This window comes from Cryptomeria japonica, chromosome 7, assembly GCF_030272615.1.
Source record: "Cryptomeria japonica chromosome 7, Sugi_1.0, whole genome shotgun sequence".
Taxonomy (NCBI): domain Eukaryota; kingdom Viridiplantae; phylum Streptophyta; class Pinopsida; order Cupressales; family Cupressaceae; genus Cryptomeria; species Cryptomeria japonica.
In genome coordinates, this window is record NC_081411.1 from 439,576,936 (window position 1) to 439,597,963 (window position 21,028).

Sequence of the window (21,028 nt, forward strand, 5' to 3'; positions counted from 1 at the left end):
TATCACTTCCACACACAGATCTAGTGGTGCTAGGTTCATTTCCATAGAGCTTCCTTAGTCTATCCCATAGACTCTTTGTTGATTTACACTTATCCACCTGTGAGGAGACATCACCGGTGAGCCCACTGGGCTTCTTCATTGCACATGCAACTTCTTTCTTCTTCAGATTTGGTGGAAGGACTGACTTTCTTAGGGAGACCATTGATAACCGGCATGCATACATCAAACCCTAGAGAGGACAGGAAGACTTCCATTCTACAACTCCAAATAGAATAGTTTTAACCATCAAACATAGGAGCAGGGATTGACACCAAAACAAACTATTGTGTCTTTAAGTTGGAATCTACCCAAGCTGGAGAAAGCTCATCTACCTGGGAACCTAGGCTCTAATACCAATTGTTAGACACAATGCACCACTAAGAGGGGGGTGAATCAGTGGTTCTCAAACTTTTCCCTTGTTCTATCCTATGTGTGCATACCGATTATTGGCTCTAACTAGGAAAAGACTTATCAATTTGTGAGGAGACCAACTCAAATGCAAACACATAAGGGGCATCACATAACATTGGCATGTACGAGGAAAACCCAAGATTTCAAAAACCTTGATGAGCATTGATGTTGGAGTCTACTCCTTCAATTCATCCTCACAATGAAAAACTATTACAATGTTTAGGGCACCAACCCAAGGAGCACCAACCCCTAAATTGTTTATGGGCTACAACCCAAAGGAGATACAATCCCTGCATCGAGATACAACTCATTTTTCATAGTAAAAAGATCAATTACAAAAGTAGTTTTCTTGTAGTGAATCTTGTAACTATTTCATATACCTTACTCTACCGGTGAGATACCATCTCTGCTACACCGACTCAAACTTCTGGTACTCTCACCCACTACTACTGCTAGCAAACTCTACTGTTACACCTCTCATCTTCTTCTTTTTTGTTGGATCTCCTCTTCACTTCTCTACACTTTACTGGTGCTACACTCTACTGGTCCATTGTCTTCCTTCTTTGTAGCTCTCTTCACTTTTTCTCTGCCGGTATAACTACTTCCAGTTCTACTCTTCACTCTCCCTCTTTTCTCACATACTTGTTGAGCACTTGGCTGATTTTCTCTCACATGTAGAAGTGACACTCAATCACTTTGCAATAGCACTATCCTCTTCTCTTCAGCAACACTTAACTATTTCTTTGGCCTACATATTTATAGACTGGATTTTTTGTGAAAAGCCGATTCAAAATCTTGGCGGTTAGGGTTTCCTCATCACCCTTGAGGTAAACCAAATGCAATCAGATCTTCCTCAATCTGATCTCCCAGATAGCCAACTGTACAACTCCACCAATAATGTGCCTTCCAATACACGATTTCCAAAATTAGTAAACACGATCATGTATCTTGACCTGCCTCTGTCAAAATGCCATTAATGTTTCTGTTGTTTCCTCCTCAAGGTCTTCTCACAATCTGATCTTCTTGCTTTGATCTAGGTGCCAACAACTCCCTGATTCTTCTCTATCATTCATCCTTCCTCGAGCCACACTTCTATGATCCGATCCATAATTCACGAGATCCATATTCAATGCATGCTTGTAGAAATACCTGTCTCTACATGACACTTCACCAATCTCTGTGAATTTGCCACCTTGACTCCAAGTAGCATCCATGTCAACCAATTGCCAGCTTGACTCTTCATGTCAGTCCAAATAGGATCATAGACCAAACACTCTACTGGTTTCTCTTTTGTGCCTATTTACTAACCCTGCCGGTATCTCTCATTCTACCGGTTAAATCATCATTTCTTCTCTCTGTTGAGCTACCGATGGAACACCTAAACCGTGTTGGCATATGATGAACCAACATGTTGATATGATGATAATGTATGCTATCATTGATGTCAATAAGTGTAAGTGAGTCAGTATGCATATTGAAAGAAGTTGGTGAACCGGTATGAAGAAATGTAGTGAATTGGTGTCACGGTTTCACTAAGTGTGATTATCAGTTGGTAGTCTCAGCTCTAGGGCTTTCGATTTGGCAATCCAGCTTGTGCGATGCAATCAATGACATTTTGTGATGAGTTAGCTAAGAGATGAGGATGAGATCGAGGTGCCATGTTAGCTTTGTGCACATGAAGGATTTCCTTGAGGATCTTGCATGAGAAGATTGACTACTTTAGAAGTCTACCTCGGGAATGAACATTCTTCTTGGTGGTATGAGAAGAAACCGTGATGAGTTACTAATTCCCATGTGTGGTTAAGAATGAACAATGTAGATTGTCTTGTGATTTGTTTGAGATTGTATTTCTCTATGCAAAGTATTTGGACAATCAGGATTGGACCGCCTATATTGTAAACCTGAGATGCTTAGGGTTTAGGGTTTATGCTACCGACCTAATTATTGTCTATAAGGTTGATGATGTTTGTTATTGTTAGTTGTTGGTAGAAGTTGTGTGTGTATCCAAGTGGTGAGATACTTGCTAGACCAGAAAGAGAAAACTGTAGAGTGTGATTGCAGAAGTAGAGGAACTGAAAAGGATCTGCCTTGGCATGTAGTGTTATTATTAGATCAGAGTTTTTACCTATTGTCTTCTAACCATTTCAACAGTTAGAAAATCTCTTTACTGGGTAGCTTTAATAGGCTTACTATAAATCCTCTAATGGGGTGACTCAAGTTTATTGAGTTCTTTAAATCCTCTAGCAAGGTAACCTTTAATAGGGTATATAGCCATCCCTTAACCGAGTGATCTTTAACAGGATCGGTTCCTAGAAGAACCTTAAAGTAAATTCTTTAACTGGAATAGGCTCCTAATAGAGTGAGCTTCAAAAGAGTTCAAAAACAAGCTTGTGGGTATTCATCCCCACCGTGTTTTTTCCCATTTGTGTTTCCATGTGAAAAATCTGTGTCATGTGTTGTGCATTTTTCATGTGATGATTAAGGGTTCTTTGTTTGAGTGATTATGCATGCAGACTTATTAGGTTATGGTATTACTAATATACCACATGCATATGTTTATGGGTGAAGTTTTTATCAAGTATTGAATGTATTTGAAGTGGTTAGACTTATCATTTTATGTTGTCTGAAGTCTTACTGTGTTTAACCAGTATTGCCATGGTTAAGTTCGATAATGAAGACAACCAGTTGGTATTGCTTTAACTTGATAAGTTGTTGAGAAAGTTTTTGTCTATACTAATTCACCCCCCTCTCAGTACCAGTTAGGGTATCTGTTGTTCATCATTATTCATCAATTGGTATCAGGGCAACTCCAGATCCTCGGTGATATAAGCTTAACCGCTTGAGGTAAAAGATCCTGCCTTAATGATGAAGAGGGAAGGTCCTAAGTTCAATAGAGATAACTTCAAAATATGGAAGGACAAAATGAATATCTATATCAAGAGTTTGGTGCTCAAAATTGAAGCTATGTTGAGAATGCCTATGTGATTCCCACTAGCACTCTGACCGATTATCAGAAGAGAGAGATTCAATAAAATGGGCAAGTCATGGAAGCTCTTATTTGTAGTTTGTCTGATATTGAATTCATTGATGTACAAGATAAGGACACTCCTAAAGATGTATGTGACACATTGGAAACTATTTATGGTGGAGATGAACATGTAAAGAAAGATAAGAAAGATAGCCTTAGAGGAAAATTTGAAGACATGAGAATGGTTGAAGGTGATACCATTCAACAATATGGCATAAGAATAAATACTATTGTTTGAGATATCAAGAGCACTGGTGGAACGATTGATGATGCCACCGTTATTAGTAAAGTCTTGAGATCATTGTTACCAGTCTATGTAATCAGAGTTGATGCTATCCAGGAACTAATGTCTATTGACAAAACCAAGGTATCCTTAGACTCTATCATTGCAAAGTTAACTTCATATGAGTTGAATAGCTATGATGGCAGTGTTCAGAAGATTGATTCATCTTTTAGACCATCTGTTGTACCAACTAGAAAAGGAAAAGAAGCAAGTACCATTTATGAATCCATGAAAAGCAGAGTTATGGATGATGAAGAAATTTTGATGGAGTTTGAATCTCTTCTTGCCAAGAGACTTCCAAAACATACTGGAAAAGACAGAGGTAAGCTTCCTTTGAAATGTTTTTCCTACAATAAGATAGGACATATAGTTGTTAACTGTCCTAACAATGACAATAAGGATAAACTGGAGAGGTTTAGAAAGTATAAAGGAGGAAATAGAGGAAATTGTCTTGTTGCAGTGGATGAAGGTGTTACTAATGAAGAATCTGAGGATGAAGAAAATGAAGACATTGTATTTGTAGTTGTAAAGGAAGAAGTGTCTGACAAGAAAGCACTTGCCTCTCACATTAACAACTCTAATGAGTGGATAATTGATAGTGGTTGTTCTCACCACATGACTAGTGATAGGATAAAGTTTCTATCTCTAGAAGAATATGATGGAGGTGTTGTTAGATTTGGCAACGATGCACCATGTTTGGTGAAAGGTAATGGATCCATCTCACTGAATGGAAAGAGAAGTGTAGATGATGTCTACTAGGTAGAAGGTCTTAAGCATAACCTGTTGAGTGTTGCTCAGTTGAATGATAAAGGACTCATTCTGGAGTTCAAAGGTGGATTCTGCAGTATAATTGGAAAGAGTTGTGAACTTATTGTCACCGGTAATTAGACCAGAGGTAACTTATTTTAGTTTAATGCCAAGATAAGTCAGTGTCTAATGGCTAAGTTTGATGACAGTTGGATATGGCATAGGAGAATTTATCATATGAACTTTGATAATATTGTAAAGGCTAGTAAGATCAAGGCAGTAAGAGGATTGCCTTTGCTGAACAAACCGAAGAATTATTTGTGCAGAGAATGTCAACTTGGGAAGATGTCTTCCTCAACTTTCAAAGGTAAGTCTTTTTCAGCAGAAAACTTACTTGACCTTGTGCATACTTGATTTGTGTGGTCCTATGATAACTATAAGTATTTAGGGAGATAGGTATTTCATGATTCTTACTGATGACTGCTCAAGAATGATGTGGGTCACATTCTTGAAAGACAAGTCTGAGGTGTTTGGAAAAATCAAAGCCTTTAGAGAATTAGTAGAGAAGGAAAGTGGTCAAAAGATAAAATGCCTAAGAACTGATCAAGGAGGTGAATTCACTTATGATGAATTCAACTACTATGAAGATAGCGGTATCAAGAGGTAGTTGTTTGCCCCAAGGACACCACAACATAATGGCATAGCAAAAAGGAATAACATGACTGTAGTTGAAGCGGCAAGAACAATGTTGATCCAAGGAAAGGTTGCTCACACTTTTTGGAGAGAAGCAATGAGCACTGCAGTCTATACTATGAACCGGGTACTTATCAAGAAAGGTAGAGTTAAAACCCCTTATGAGTATTGAACTTGGAAAACTCCAACTATGATTTAATTTAAAGTATTCGGTAGTAACTTTTACATCAAGAGAGGTGAGAATTTGAGAAAATTTGATGGTAAAAGTGATGAAGGAATATTTCTGGGATATTCCACTAAGAGCAAAGCTCTCAAGTGCTACAACAATAGAACACAAAATTTTTGAGAGTATCAATGTCAGGGTTGATTAATCCCCTGAGGAACCTAAGGAAACCTATAGAGAAGAAGCGAAAGATGAACTGGGTATAGCCTTTTGGGAACTAGTTAAGAAAGAAACAAGTAAAGATCTCAATGTTCTTGTACTGGTAGAAGCTGCAGTAGGAGAAGAAGAAGAGGTAAGTGAAGGAGAAGAAGAAAAGCTAGCAGATCAAGCTAGATTCATTCCTAGGTATGTGAAACTACATCATGATCTGAAGAAAATCATAGGAGATAAAGATGCAAGGATACTCACAAGAAGAAAAGTGAAAGAAAAATCTTGCACGATTTCTGAATTAGAGCCCAAGACTTACAAAGAAGAGCTTACAGATGAAAAATAGATTAAACCAATGGAAGAGGAGCTACACTAGATAGAAAAGAATGCAACATGGTCTTTGGTACCCAGACCAAAACACAAAAATGCCATAGGTACCAAATGGGTCTTTAGGAATAAGCTAAATGAAGAAGGCATAGTTGTAAGGAACAAGGAAAGACTTGTATGCAAAGGATATGCTCAGGAGGAGGGAGAAGACTATGGAGAAACCTTTGCTCCTATGGCTAGACTAGATGGTGTATGAATGCTACTTATATTTGCAACATTTAAAGGATTTAAAGTTTATCAGATGGATGTGAAGTATGCATTTTTGAATAGAATCCTAGAAGAGGAAGTGTTTATTGAGCAACTGGAAGGGTTTACCTTATCAGAAGATAGCAACATAGTGTGTATATTACAAAGCCCTATATGGATTGAAACATGCACCTAGAGCATGGTATGAAAGGTTACACTCTCATCTTGTGAAGATTGGATTTCAGACAACAAGTGAGGATAGCAACATCTACTTAAAATCAAAATGTGATCAGATTCTGATCTGTGAAGTATTTGTACAAGACATAATCTTTGGAGGAGATGATAAAATGAGTGATGCTTTTGCAGATGAAATGAAGAAAGAGTTTGATATGTCTCTGATTGGAGAGATAAAATTCTTCATTGGTTTAGAGATTCAACAAATGAAAGAGGATATCTTTATTACCCAGTCCAAGTATGTCAAAGAGGTATTGAAGACCTTTGGCATGGAGGAGAGAAAACCGGTTGGTACACCAATGGTGACCAACTGTAAACTGACTAAGGAAGATGATTTAGTGTTGGTGAAGGAGAAGGAGTACCAGTCAGTGATTAGTAAGTTGCACTATGTGGTGCACAACAGACTAGATATTTCTCATGTAGTAGGCATAGTAGCTCATTTCTAGAAATGTCCTAGAGAATCCCACTTGGTAGCTATCAAGAGGATTCTTAGATATCTGAAAGCAACAATTGACTATGGATTGTCATATCCATATAATGGTGACTATAACCTGAAAGTATATACTGATGCCAATTGGGCAGGTAATGTGGACAACTGGAAGAGCACAACCGATGGAGTGTTCTTTCTTGGTGGAAGACTAGTTTCATGGACAAGTAAGAAGCAGAGCTATATTTCTCAGTCTATAGCTGAAGTAGAATATGTGGCAGCATTTATGAACTGCACTCAAGCAATCTGGATGAAACATGTATTGGAAGGTTTCAAATTACCTGTATCTGAACCGATGAATATATTTTGTGACAACACAAGTGCAATAAATATTTCCAAGAATCCAGTATTACATGCTAGAAATAAGCACATTGAGCTTAAATATCACTTCTTGAAAGAGAAAGTTTAGAATAAGGAGGTTGTACTTCAACAAGTTTCCAGTAAGGAGCAACTAGCAAATATATTCACTAAGCCCTTACAAAAGACTACATTTACCTATTCGAGAGATGAATTAGGGGTTCTTCCCCTTCATGAAGTCAACTAGAGTTGTGTGCTCCACATTAGTTAGGTACTACAGTGTCAAATCTTTCAGAATTGATGTGTTGAAGGATGCTACTCCATAAGGGGAGAAACATAGTAGAGAATGGAATCTTGTGCCTCCACTTTGGCATTGTTGTCAAAGGGGGAGAAGATATCTGATGTATGTGGAGAAGATATTTGATGTATGGGGAGAAGATATCTGATAATGAAGATACATTGGTCTATGATGCCTACAATTGCAATGCTACACAATATTTTCATCAATGCCAAAGGGGGAGATTGTTGGCATATGATGAACCGACATGTTGATATGATGATAATGTATGTTTTCATTAATGTCAATAAGTCTAAGTGAATGGGTATGCAGATTGAAAGAATTTGGTGAATCGGTATGAAGAAATGTAGTGAACCGATGTCAGGCTTTCACTAAGTGTGACTACCAGTTGGTAGTCTCAACTCTAGGGTTTCTGATTTGGCAATCCAGCTTGTGTGATACAACTGATGATGTTCTGTGATGATTTAGCTAAGAGATGAGGATGAGATCAAGGTGCCATGTTAGCTTTGTGCATGTGAAGGATTTTCTTGAGGATCTTGCATGAGAAGATTGACTACATTAAAAGTCTACCTCGAGAATGAACTTTCTTCTTTGCGGTATGAGAAGAAAGCGTGATGAGTTACTGATTCCCATGTGTAGTGAAGAATGAACGATCTAGTTTGTATTGCTCTATGCAAAGTGTTTGGATGGTTAGGATTGGACCGCCTGTATTGTAAACCTGGGATGCTTAGGGTTTAGTGTTTATGCTACCGAGATAATTGTTGTCTATAGGGTCAATGATGTTTGTTATTGTAAGTTGTTGGAAAAAGTTGTGTGTGTATCTGAGTGATGAGATACTTTCCAGACCAGTAAGAGAAAACTACAAAGTGTGATTGCAGAAGTAGAGGAACTGAAAAAGGATTTGCCTTGGCATGTAGTGTTGTTATCAGATCAAAGTTTTTACCTGTTGTCTTCTAACCATTTCAATAGTTGGAAAATCCCTTTACCGTGTAGCTTTAACATGCATGCTTACTATAAATCCTCTAACTAGGTGACTCAAGTTTATTGAGTTCTTTAAATCCTCTAGCAAGGTAACCTTTAACAGGGCTTCAACCTTTAACAGGGTATATGGTTATCCCTTAACAAGATGATCTTCAACAGGATCGATTCCTAGTAGAACCTTATTGTAAATTCTTTAACCGGAATAGGCTCCTAATAGAGAGAGCTTCAAAAGACTTCAAAAACAAGCTTGTGGATATTCATCCCACCATGGTTTTTCCCATTTGGGTTTCCACGTGAATAATCTATGTTTCATGTGTTGTGCATTTTTCATGTGATGATTAAAGGTTCTTTGTTTGAGTGATTATGCATGCACATTTATTAGGTTATGGTATTACTGTTATACCACATGCATATGTTTATGGGTGAAGTTGTTATCAAGTATTGAATGTATTTGAAGTGTTGAAACTTATCAGTTTAAGTTCAGTAATGAAGACAACCAATTGGTATTGCTTTAACTTGATAAGTTGATGAGAAATTTTTTGTCTATATTGATTCACCGCCCCTCTTAGTACCAGTTAGGGTATCTGTTGTTCATCATTATTCATCAATCGGTCATCAGACATGTCTATCCAAAACATGCACATTCCCACAAACTAGGAAGTCTTGTGCATCAACACCTTGCTCATAGTACCGGTGGACTTCCATACCGGTAAGCACTCTTGATGAAACCATGCCATCAACCTTCATGAGACTCCATCTTCAATCTGAATACTCTCCACTGACTACATCTTCTCAGCCTTGCCTTCTCTTAATCAGCTCGAACCAAATCTCAACCAATTTGTCATGCTGACAAACTCATCACTCTTCATCTGTGTCGGCATCTCAACATTCCTTCTTAGTAGATCCAGTGCATATCCCTTATTTAATGCACTTAATGCACACCTCTTCTTCCTTATCTCACAACACTATGATGCACATGATGCATGATATGAGATAAGTTGCACTTACTGGTGGAGTGGCAACTTGTCTTCTGCATCTTGTAGTGTACTCATGCAAGTTCCCTATTTGTACATCATATCTTTAAATAGCCACATGTGATCCAATATGAGCACATTCACTGTCAGTAATTTATTCTCATGATGATTGCATCTTCATCAAGTGGGAGTCCTGATGTCCTGCAACCTTACAACATACATGTGATGTGTTCATTCTTCTCCTCCAGTGTTGATGTGGTTTACGTAACATTCTACCTCTTCATCACAAAAAACACCCAAGAACCTTGCTCATCCTTCTTGTACACTAGTCATGACCTTTTTTAGGCTAACAACCACTCACTTGGTTGATCTAACTTCCGCATGTCAACACAACACTTACTAGTTGACATCCTTTCCTTACTAGTGATGCATTGTACCGGTATTGATCACCTTACCATTCCATCCACACAGATCAAGCACCAACTTCTATATCGGTGACTCTCAGGGTCATCTTCCTTACCTTACCGATGTACTCTAATAGAAGGTGATATCAAGGATATCTCAACCTATACTCCTCCTTGTTAGTGTTTCACATACATCTCTCATATCAGTAGTCATCTCATACTGGTTGACATTAATGACAACCCAAGGCCAACAATATCACCTTTGGCATTGATGTCAACTCATGTAGTATCTGGCATACTACATGCTCTTTCTCCCCCTTTGTAATATCCAATGGATTCTCACAAAAATAGTATGTAGTATACTACAAAATCCTTCTCCCCCTTTGACAACAATGGAAAAGGGTACTATCAGAGTATCATTCTTCCTTGTATTTGTCAGAAACTGACATAATTCTTTCTCCCCCTTTGTCTTTACTGGATGTCTCTCCTTCTGATACCAATTGTTGCATTTTGTTACATTTACTCAAGGCACAACACTTGAGATGGAGGACTTAACCATCAACTCACACCAATTGGGCATGCAAATTTTATACCATTTGTTATCATTTTCAGAGGGATTGATACCAATTGTTGATGTGTCATTGAATGCTACTCACCTATTGATCACCCTGCAACACTTTCTGTTTGATCCCAAAATTCTTTAGGAATCAAATGTGATTGTACTACCAATAAAACCAACCAACTGATGATTACGAATCAAATGTGATTGTACTATAAATACAACCAACCAAATGATAGGTAGATACCCCTTACAATAAAATTCTCCTCGGTATTCCTACTATAAATTTTCATCATCTGCAGTTTTGGGCAGTCAGTACACTTACTCTTCCAAGCTCAAGCATCTCGGCTTTGCAACATAGCCACTTGAACTCCCCCCGAGTCACACATTTTAGATCCTTATCTCCAATCAGGTCCAACATCGGGGCTTCAATCATCTTCCATGTACCGGTTCAGTTGTGCATATGTGATTATCTAGTGATCTTTTGGCTCCAACATATTCACCATAGCCTATGACATGATCCTGAGAAATAAACTTCACATTCCATGCTACCAGGGCTATTGTAATGATTTCCAACTTCATTATCTTACATACCCTACAAGTACATGTTAGCACACAAGCCGGTAACATCCTGCACATACTAGTTTCTTGTACTAATCCATTAACACTACAAAAACACCTTCCTCTGACTCCTGACATTTTGTGTCACTCTGTATCAGATTCAAATTGTTATCTTGTCATACATTGATACAATAGTAGTGGTTCACCTTCGATCTATGGGTGTGTATTCAAGTCAACCTCTACATGCACTTATCTTCTCATTGCCTTCCTTCATACCAACAACACTTAGTTCTTCCAAGTGTCCTTCCACTAAGGGGGTGAATGATAAATTCAGTATGTTACTCCCCCTAAGATCCATCACCTCCTTTAGGCCTTAGAAGATATCACCTATGCTATGAGTGCATAGTGTCGGTCCATGGTCTTCTTCCTCCACAACTTCTTGGTCTCATTCTTCTTCCCATTTTCAGGCTTGGGAGCAAGTCTTTCCTTCTTCTGTTGGCGGGTCCTTCCATTTCCTAACTCTCCATTATAGCCAGATGTAGTGCTATAGTAGCACATAGCATCCATCCCAACTTCATGTTTGGGGAATCTCTTGACATATCAGTTTGACCATCTCCTTCTGGTCATGTTGTTGTGACAAGCAACCAAACTCGGTGGACTTCTTGCTCCTGCAGGGACATTTCTCCTTTGGTTCCATGTAGGTTTTTGACTTCCAAATGGTCTATATCCACTTTTCTATAGAGCATAGTTGTCATGTCAGTCTCCATGTGACTACAGGTCCCTCTTTCTGCATTCAAAATCTAGGTCCAAGACCTTTGCAGTTCTGACAAACAACATTTTCACAACTGGAGGAGGGGAGATACATGTATCTACTTCTAGATACATTTTTCTTATATGCATGATTTTTATGAGGTCCTAGATTATTCTTTCTAGATCTCATTCTACATTCCTTTGCCCTATGGCCATAATCATGACATGTAAAGTAGTAACTGGTAAAGGATGGCATATGACTTACAAATTTATTTTGCCATGCATGACGAGATATTACCGGTTTAGCATCTCCATTTCTTCCTTTATAAGAATGTATTCTTGCTTGTCCATTATGTGCAACTCATCGATCTCATCTCTTCTTCTCCCACACTTGCTTTTTCCTGTTGGTGGTAGCATTACTTTGTCCTCTTCTAGTGGGAGGTCTTCTTTGCTAACTTCTCATGTTCTTGCATTTGGTGCAGCTATCCTCTCCCAACTTCCCTTTACCTTTGGGATCTGCATTGTTCCTCCTTGTAGCGCTGGTATTCATTCTTGTTTGCAAATCTTCACCGGTTGAACTTAGATCAACCTTCCTCCAAGGAGCATTTCTCACCGTGAAGGTTTGGCCTTTGTTTTCTCCATTGGAGGAGACAAACAAAATGTCATTGTGGGGGACATTCTTGCTCATGGAGCATTCACCAACACCACGTCCTAATCCTTTAGTGTCATTGGCATGCTTTTTCTTTTTCAACATTTTGTCCAAGACATCACTGCTACAATCAAACTTGATTCTTAGCTTGAGCTCATCCTGACATTTCTCCAGGTCATTTTTGAGAGTCTCTATTTCTCCAATCAGCTTCTTATATTCTTGTTCATTAATTTCTAGCTTGGATGCTAGATTTTCACACCAACACACCTTAATGTTCTTTGCCTAAGACTTCAACTCTGAGATGCATTTCTCAAATTCCTAAAGGCATTTTGTTAGCCAATTCTTCTCTACTATAGCAGCATCCTTGAATAGCTTGTATTCAATTCTCAAGTTCTCCCATTCACTTTCCTTGAAGTCGAAGACTGATTTCAAATCATCAATCGGTCTTTTATTCTCTTCTAGTTGAGAAGTAAATAGGCGAACCTTTTGGTTTGACACATCAAGGCAGGTTCTCAACTGACTGCAATCCTCTTGAGCTGATCTTTTGTAGATTTTAAAGTCATTTCTAACATTTTGAAGCTTTTCTAAAGCACTTACCAGTTCACACTCAAGATCTAATTTTGTATCTTCTTCTTCTCCTTCACTATCAAGTAGATCTTGATGGCTAGATCTATCTTTCTTGTCTCCTTCCTCATCATCACTTCCAAACACATCTTGTTGGTGGGATCTATTTTCCTTATCACTTTCATATGTGTGCACCTCATCTTTAGATCCTTGATCCATGAGGAGGTGGGATCCTTCTTCATCAATACAATGACTGCTAGTAGATTTGCCTTCATTATCTACACATGTATCTATTGCATTGTTCTTCTCACTCCCACACATAGATCCAATGGTGTAGGGTTAATTTCCATAGATCTTCCTTAGTCTATCCCATAGACTCTTTGCTAATTTATACTTATCCACCTATGAGGAGACATCACCGATCACCTTACCATTCCATCCACACAGGTCAAGCATCAACTTGTGTACCGGTGACTCTCAGGGTCATCTTCCTTACCAACCTGATGTATTGCAACACAAGGTGATATCAAGGATATCTCAACATGTACTCCTCCTTGATAGTGTTGCACATACATCTTTCATACCAGTTGTCATCCCATACTAGTTGACATCAACGAAAATCCAATTCCAACAACCAGTTCTTGTCTCCAGACCGGTTATAGGATTGATTCTTGCATTCTCTAGCTAAGTGACCGCTCTTATGGAAATTGGAAATGGCCATACCAATTGTCCTCCACCATCTTGCATTGTTTCTCTACCCCATTCTCACTCTATAATTTTCTACAACATGCCCAATATTACCACAGGTGAAATAGGTGGCTTTGAACTGATTATTCCTTTTATTAGGATTAACTCGTTTGAATGGTTGTCTCAATACATTTGACTTGAGCTTGCATTCTTTAGATTTGTGTCCAAACTTATTGCATGTGAATCAATGTCCATTAAAGCTTCTTCTATTTGGCATACTACTAGATTGAGATCTACATTCATATGTAGTGTGGCCATACTTATGGCAGTAACTATCAAATGTGAAAATTCTTCTTTTGACTAACCGGTTTATTTCTACTGTCATTAGTTTTATGACTTAATTTACCACAATGATTATAGGAGGATTTAGAGAACTTCATACCTTTCACTTTTGAATGGTCCCTTTTATCATCCTTCATCTTTTTGGATTTAGGTGATTCTCCAGTTTCCATAGGACTTGAACCGGGGTAACCAAGACTAGTTGTATCCTTTGCTCTTCTCTAAGCCTTCAACTGTTTGTCTACCTTCTTAGAGCTTTCATTAAATTTCCTCAACTTCTCATTTCTCTCATTTTCAAGTTTCAACTCACTCTTGAGTAGGTCAATCTCTTTCATCATCTTCTCTTTTTCTTCTGTGTTGTCATGCAAATGCTTATGTATATATTCATTCTCCTGAGTGAGAACTTGGATTTCTTCATCTTTCTCAATCATGATAGCATCATTTTCTCTTAGAGCATCTTCAGCAAGCCTCTTGGCTCTTTCAGCCTTTGACAATTCTTCTTTTGCTTCCCTTTTTCTTTCATCAGCACTTCTGCTGATTTCTAATATCTCAGTCATTCTTAGGGCCCGACCTTCATATTCTCTTTTAAGATGTGTGACATCTTCAGTCAACTTCTTGTTCTTTTCCACGCGTTTTGAGACTGCTTCTTCAGCTTCTTCAGAACCACTATGTTCAGAGAGTTGATCTAAGATGTCCCAACTCTCATTAAGTTGTTGAGCTAATTCATCTTTTTGCAAGAGATTTTCTCAGTCTCTCTTTCTGATGAGACAAAATTTTATTTGCTTCATAAATCTACTTCTAATATTGTTATTCTTTCATGATCTTTATCCTCAAGTTGTCAAGCTTCACTCCAGAGGAATACGGCTTTGATACCAATTGTTAGTCCCAACCAGTGTTGAGAGGGGTGAATCAACACTTTACTAATTTTGCTTAATTAAAACTTATAACTTAAGTTATCACTAACTTAACATTCATTAACATAAACAACTATTGTAGAAGAATAACCATGCATGAAAAGAAACATAGTGACACCAAGATTTATCTCATGGAAACCCAAATGGGAGAAAACCACAATGTGAGTAGTAACTCACAAAATTTGTACTCTTTTGGAGTACGCGTGGTGAAGAGCCATCCCTGTTAGGAGATTAAAAAGACAATATTAGGCTCCACCCGGTTAAGGGATTTTGTCTAAGGCCTGTTAGTGCCTTTACCCTATTAAAGGTAGCCTTATCAAAAGGTCTTAAGATCATCAATTAAGATGACACCCGGTTAAGGGATTTTTACAATGGGACCTATTAAAATCCACCCTATTAAGGGATTTTAGTTGCAATGATTAGAGAGAAATATAAAGATGATCTGCTAGAGTGGCTACTCATTAGCTTGATTAGATCACACTAAAGAATCACACTATGTCTGCATCGGTTGTGTCTATTCTGCACAACAGTGATTTACTGAATACACCTTCAACTCTTCCCTATGCCAATTTGTTGATCCTTGGATTCCACACTGTCGATCCATTGTCACTCCACTTTGCACTCGCTTAAACTCCTCCTGTGTACACTTTCACTTTTTCTCTATTCACCTTTACAACTTTGTCAAGAATGAGGTATGCAAATTTATCGACCCTATGGTCTATCACCAACTTTTCCCTCCAAAACAGCTCATTCAAAATTTTGTTAACATGCCTTAAATCAAGCCCCTGAAATCATTACAAGAATCTCTATCAAGACAATCAAACATGTCAATAGGTCCATCGGTTGACTAGAGAAGACTCTTGATTTAACTAAATGTTAATTGAACGTTACTAGTCTGTCGGTTACAGACTCTTCCAATGTACTGATCAAAATCTGTCTAGTCAGTTTCCTCCTGTATACCAGTCTATTCTTTACTTAGCTGATGGACCTCTTCTATGTTGGTCTACTCACCACTACCTAGTTTTCAACCCAACAATAAGAATAATAACTCTAGTTGAAGTCTTAACCCTAAGTTTGGACATTCACTTGGTAAAGTCACTATTTCCATAGCTAGTGTTCATTTGATTGTCAACCGAGGGACGTAGTACTTGAAATGGGTATGCACTATATATGCACTAAGTTCCTGCAATAGCTACCCTGCAATACTATAGCAACTAACATCTATGTGGAAAAGATAAGAAAGAATTTAAACTATAAAAAGGCTACAGGAAAACTTCTGCATTAACATAAATTCATTCAAGCAATACTGGCTAAGTTCAATGTTGCTAAACAGAAATTACTCTATTTTGGTTTGGTTACAGGAACAGTCAATGGATCTATTTCCAATGGCTGTAGGAACAGTCAATGCAAGAATGTCTACTATAGCTAAAGAAGAAAACTAATCTTAAAAAAGGCACAGGAACACTCACCAAGTGGGCCCCCTTGGATGAGTGATTCCAGGCTTTCCAAAAACAACTCTAAGTGCTCAGAATAACATATATTTATTTATTGTTCTTCGCAAGTAATTACATGATTCAACAAAAAAAGAAAAACAAAACACTTGTAACTTTATTTCTAAAATCCTCTGCTCTGCTTTCTCTCTTTTCTGTCTAGCCTATGAAAAGAGATAAAGACCTTTATTTAAAATAAAAAAATTACTTCCTATATAGATATATCAAGTCGATTAGAAGAGGTGGATAACTAATCAAGAAAGGAAACAGTCAAAGTTAAGTCACTGATAATGTAGATCTAAACCAAACCACAGTCATAACACATCATGGCAGTATTTTCAACACTAATGTCTACTTGAGTAAGACATCAATAAACATTGCACAATTACTTGTCCTCTGTCGTTCCTTACGCTCATCAACATTTCTGCTGATTTGATCTTTCAGTCTCCTTAAATATCTCCTACAACAACTGGGAAAAAGTGACACTAAGCAAACAGGCCCTAATCTCACTTTCAATCACACACACTTGTGGAATACGAAAGAGCCTAGAGGTATCACACAATTGGCTACTTCTTTTTATGGAAGAGAGAGCCACGGGCTACCTATTAGGATTTCTATTCCTTTGTTGTAATTGAAAGATAAAATGATGCAAGTTCAACTACTAACCCTAAAGTGTAAGTACGAACTAATAACAAGATTGCAGAATTGAACTTAAACAATGGAAAGCTGTAAACACAAGGACAAGACAAGAATGCAAATGCGTACCCAGAGTTAAAATCTAAGTGAAAATGTTCGGGACGGGGGCGGGGGCGCCACTGTCCTGATTCTGCCCCTGAAACTGCTATTTTGCAACCTAAAAAGCTGTCAAAAATGCTGAAACTTGTTGTCTGACAGAAGGACCAGGGCGCCCAGCGCCCCTGTCCCAGGGACCAGGGCGCCCAGCGCCCCTATCCTGGCAGGACCAGGGCACCCCATGCCCCTGTCCTGGTCTTTTGCTTTGAGATTTGGTGTGTTGTTCTGTCTCGGTCTGCTTCTTTCGGATCTGCAACTTGCGGCGTCGTCTGAATTTCGAAACCTGCACTTATATCTGAAAAGGTGTGGTGGGCGGCTATATAGGGTTTTGCCTTAGTCAAACCCCCGCTTCAGTGATTTCCACCTCCACGAATAGCCAAGTTGTATTGTAAAAGTAATGTGTGTGCAGACCTTGTGTGTGTGCAAGATCTAAAATGCAAGTAAGCAAACTAGAGCAACCTAGAAAGTAAACCCTAATTGCTTGTTAATGATAATGTGAATGATCTAAATCAAGATGCAAAGTGATCTAAAGCATGAATAAAGGATATATTGAAGCTTATGCAAAGACATGAAAACAACATGAAATCATACCCAACCCTTAAGGGAGGAGTACAAGCCAATCTTCAGTCGGTAATCTCCTATTGTTCTTCAATGTCTTCCAAGCCCTAAATGGATGAATGAAATTGATAAATGCTTGATAGAAGGATGTTGAATGTTGTTGAAGTCTTCCAAGATCTGCTCTTTCACTGCATCTGAGGTTCTTGAAACCAATAATCGGATCCCTTCAAATGAAGAAAGAGAGCTCTTATATATGAAACCCTAGGTCTTAATTTCAACTTTTGGCCAACCTAGAGATTGAATCTCCTACCAATTTCTTGGGGTTAAGCTTTATTTTATGATTGGATCGCGCTCCTAAAATTTTGGGAAAAATGTCCGGGACCATGTGCACTCCGGGCGCCATGGTCCCGACAACTTTTCACCAAATTTTCAGGGCCGTCGGATCTGATGATTTTAGAGAGAATCCCGAAGTTATAGCTGATTTCAAGACGTTTTGACCCCCGAAATCAAGCCCCCAAGTTCAAAATAGGACCTAATCAGGGTTTTTGATTAAATGATGTATTGGAGGAATAAAATGGAAGGGGCACACTTTAATGAAAGGGCCCAACTTTATGATGTGGAAGATGATGAAATAGAACCTTAGACCTAATTAATTTAATTAATTAAGTGCTAAAGGGGAAATGCAATGCAAAATGCAAGATGCGCCAAGGCGGGTGCCAAACTAGGTGTGAAATTGTACCACCCTAGCAAGTGCGTACAATTTACGACGCTACATTTAGCCCCCACTTTAGCGGTCATATGAACACTACGTGCATATGCAAGCTAAAGTACAGAAAAGTAAACATTATTTGAAAAAGGATATATCCATAAGTTGTCGGATGAAGCCCCCAGCGGTATCTGCAGTACTTAGTTAAGAACCACAACCTACAAAACCACATGTTAGATCACAAAATCACCTAATGCTTACTAAGGAAGGTGATGAAAATTCGAGGGTTGCTATATGCCCCCCCCTGTTTCGGCTTGCTAATTTTAGTGAGTTGAAACAGGGTATCATGCTTACCACTTCGAATTGTTAAAGAATATTGATGACAAATGCTCACAAGAAGATTTGATATGAGATCAAAAACTAATGGAGAATCATTTGGTAAGAAAGAGGACTAAATCTCAATTCCAACACAACAAAGAGTGTGGGGATTTGAGAGTTCTCTAACACAAGATGAAGGATGTGAATGGAAACAAAATGCAAAGAGAAGAAAAGAAAGGAAAAAAGCATGAATACACACAGTGGTGATCCATGAGAAGAATAGTGAGAGAGAAAACATGGACTTCTCGCCCCTAGATCTTGTCTAGGTGATCCATGGGAAAAAGGACATGGAAAACTAGCTCCTAGAGTCTATCTAGGTGATCCATGTAAAGGAGGAGAGTGAGAAAGTCTAGCCTTATGCCGCTAGTTCCACTCAACCTCGTGCATGTGTGTGTAAGGGAGGTTAGAAGCACCTCATAGGAGTCTATGCCTGAGTATGCTACAACCTGTATATGTATAGTACAAAAGTGTGACATATCGCTCTAAGAGTCTGTGCTCTGGTTCTGAGAATAATCACCTTGCATAAAAGAAAAATGGAGACATCTCGCTCTAAGAGTCTGTGCTCTGGTTCCGAGAATGACCCATTTCTCAAAAAGTGTAATGTTTATGTCATAAGCAAAGTAGAACAAGGATACCTACCTTCATCACAAAAGAAGATACCCCAAAAATGCAACAATGTCATAGATCCAAGCAAGGGAGTTTTTGCACTCTTTAAGCATGGATAAGATAGTTGAAAAAGGATATCTTGTAGTATGTGTAAAGGAGATCCTTAGAGGAGAAGAGGTCTTTGTACAAAAGACACCTATCTCTGAGAGGAATTGTCTTATAACATCTTCTAGAATAAGACAAAGCAGAGAATAAGAATGCAATACTTCCTTCTTTTGCAAGGTGAAAGTGATTCTTAATGAAGGATGACGCTCTTTTTAACCCAATTGGGAGAGTGAATTCATTATGGATGTATTTTACCAAGTGCAAAAGAGGTTGTAGTCAAGGACTTACACCTCTTGTAAGAGAGAATCCTTGAACAAACAACAACAAATGCATACAAGGAATAACATCAAGTAATAAAGTTCACACCATCCACGAAATAGGAAAAAGTGGATCCTTAGATAAAAATAAGGAAAGATCATTGCCTCCCAAGGATAAGGTCAATGAGAAGGACTTACACAATCTTCCAGGGAGAGATTTAGACATAAGCAAAATGTACTACATACTCACATGAGTTCATGCAAGCAAGACATTAGTGTATGTAAAATGCTCCTTACAAGAAGTGGGTAGGATAAGAAAGAGAATACACATCTTCTCCCATATCTAGGAAAAGAGGATTCTAAAGAAAAGATGATCAATATTTCCACACTATTATCCCAAAGGGAAATTTTAACCAAAAAAAGAAGAGATGTATGAAGTCACTCTTGTCCCCATAGGAACAAGAGATGAAATAGAAAATTAGGCTATTATGTTGCTTCAAAAATATGATTGCACTTGAAATTGTACCATCACGAATGACAATGAGCCCCCAGTAAATGAGCTACCAATGTCACATAATGATGAGAAACATAATAGCCATTAATGTTATTTAAAGACATGATAGATTGAATGAGGTATTTGAATATGACATGTTGAATGCTCAACTATAAGTGAGATAAAAAACATGTATAAAATGATAAAAATTGAAGAAGAAAAGTCACAAGAAGTCTTAGAAGAAGGATGAGTGTAATTTATTAGAGCCTTATCCTTGGAGGAAAGGACTTTATGATGAATAGGAGATAAAGATTCATAATTGGATTTAGAAATTTGAGGGGAGTCATAAAGAGATTTGTTCATCGCCAAGATTTCCTTATGAGGGGAATGAGAGTTGATAGAAGTAGAAGATGATTTAGTTGGAGTGAGATCATCATCACTACTAAATGTAGCATTCACATTGAGAGATGGTCTTTTAGATGCTTTGGTGGGCTTAGAAAGATTATATCCAAGTCCAAATGAATATTCATGCATGTTATGTTCTAAAGGAACTTTAATTCCTTGTTCATTTGCGCCACAACCATTTCCACTATAGCCACTCTTAGCCAAAATATGAAAACCATGACCATAACGATTAGCCATTTCAGAAAGAGAAGGATGTTTTTCATAAGACAAAGAATCAAATTCTTTAGAATTAGAGGTGTGAGGAGAAGAAGTTTGAGAAGCGGCCACAAAATTATTGCTCATAGGTTCAGGTAAGACTGATTGATCTCTAGTTTCTTCCTTCTTTTTAACTTTAAG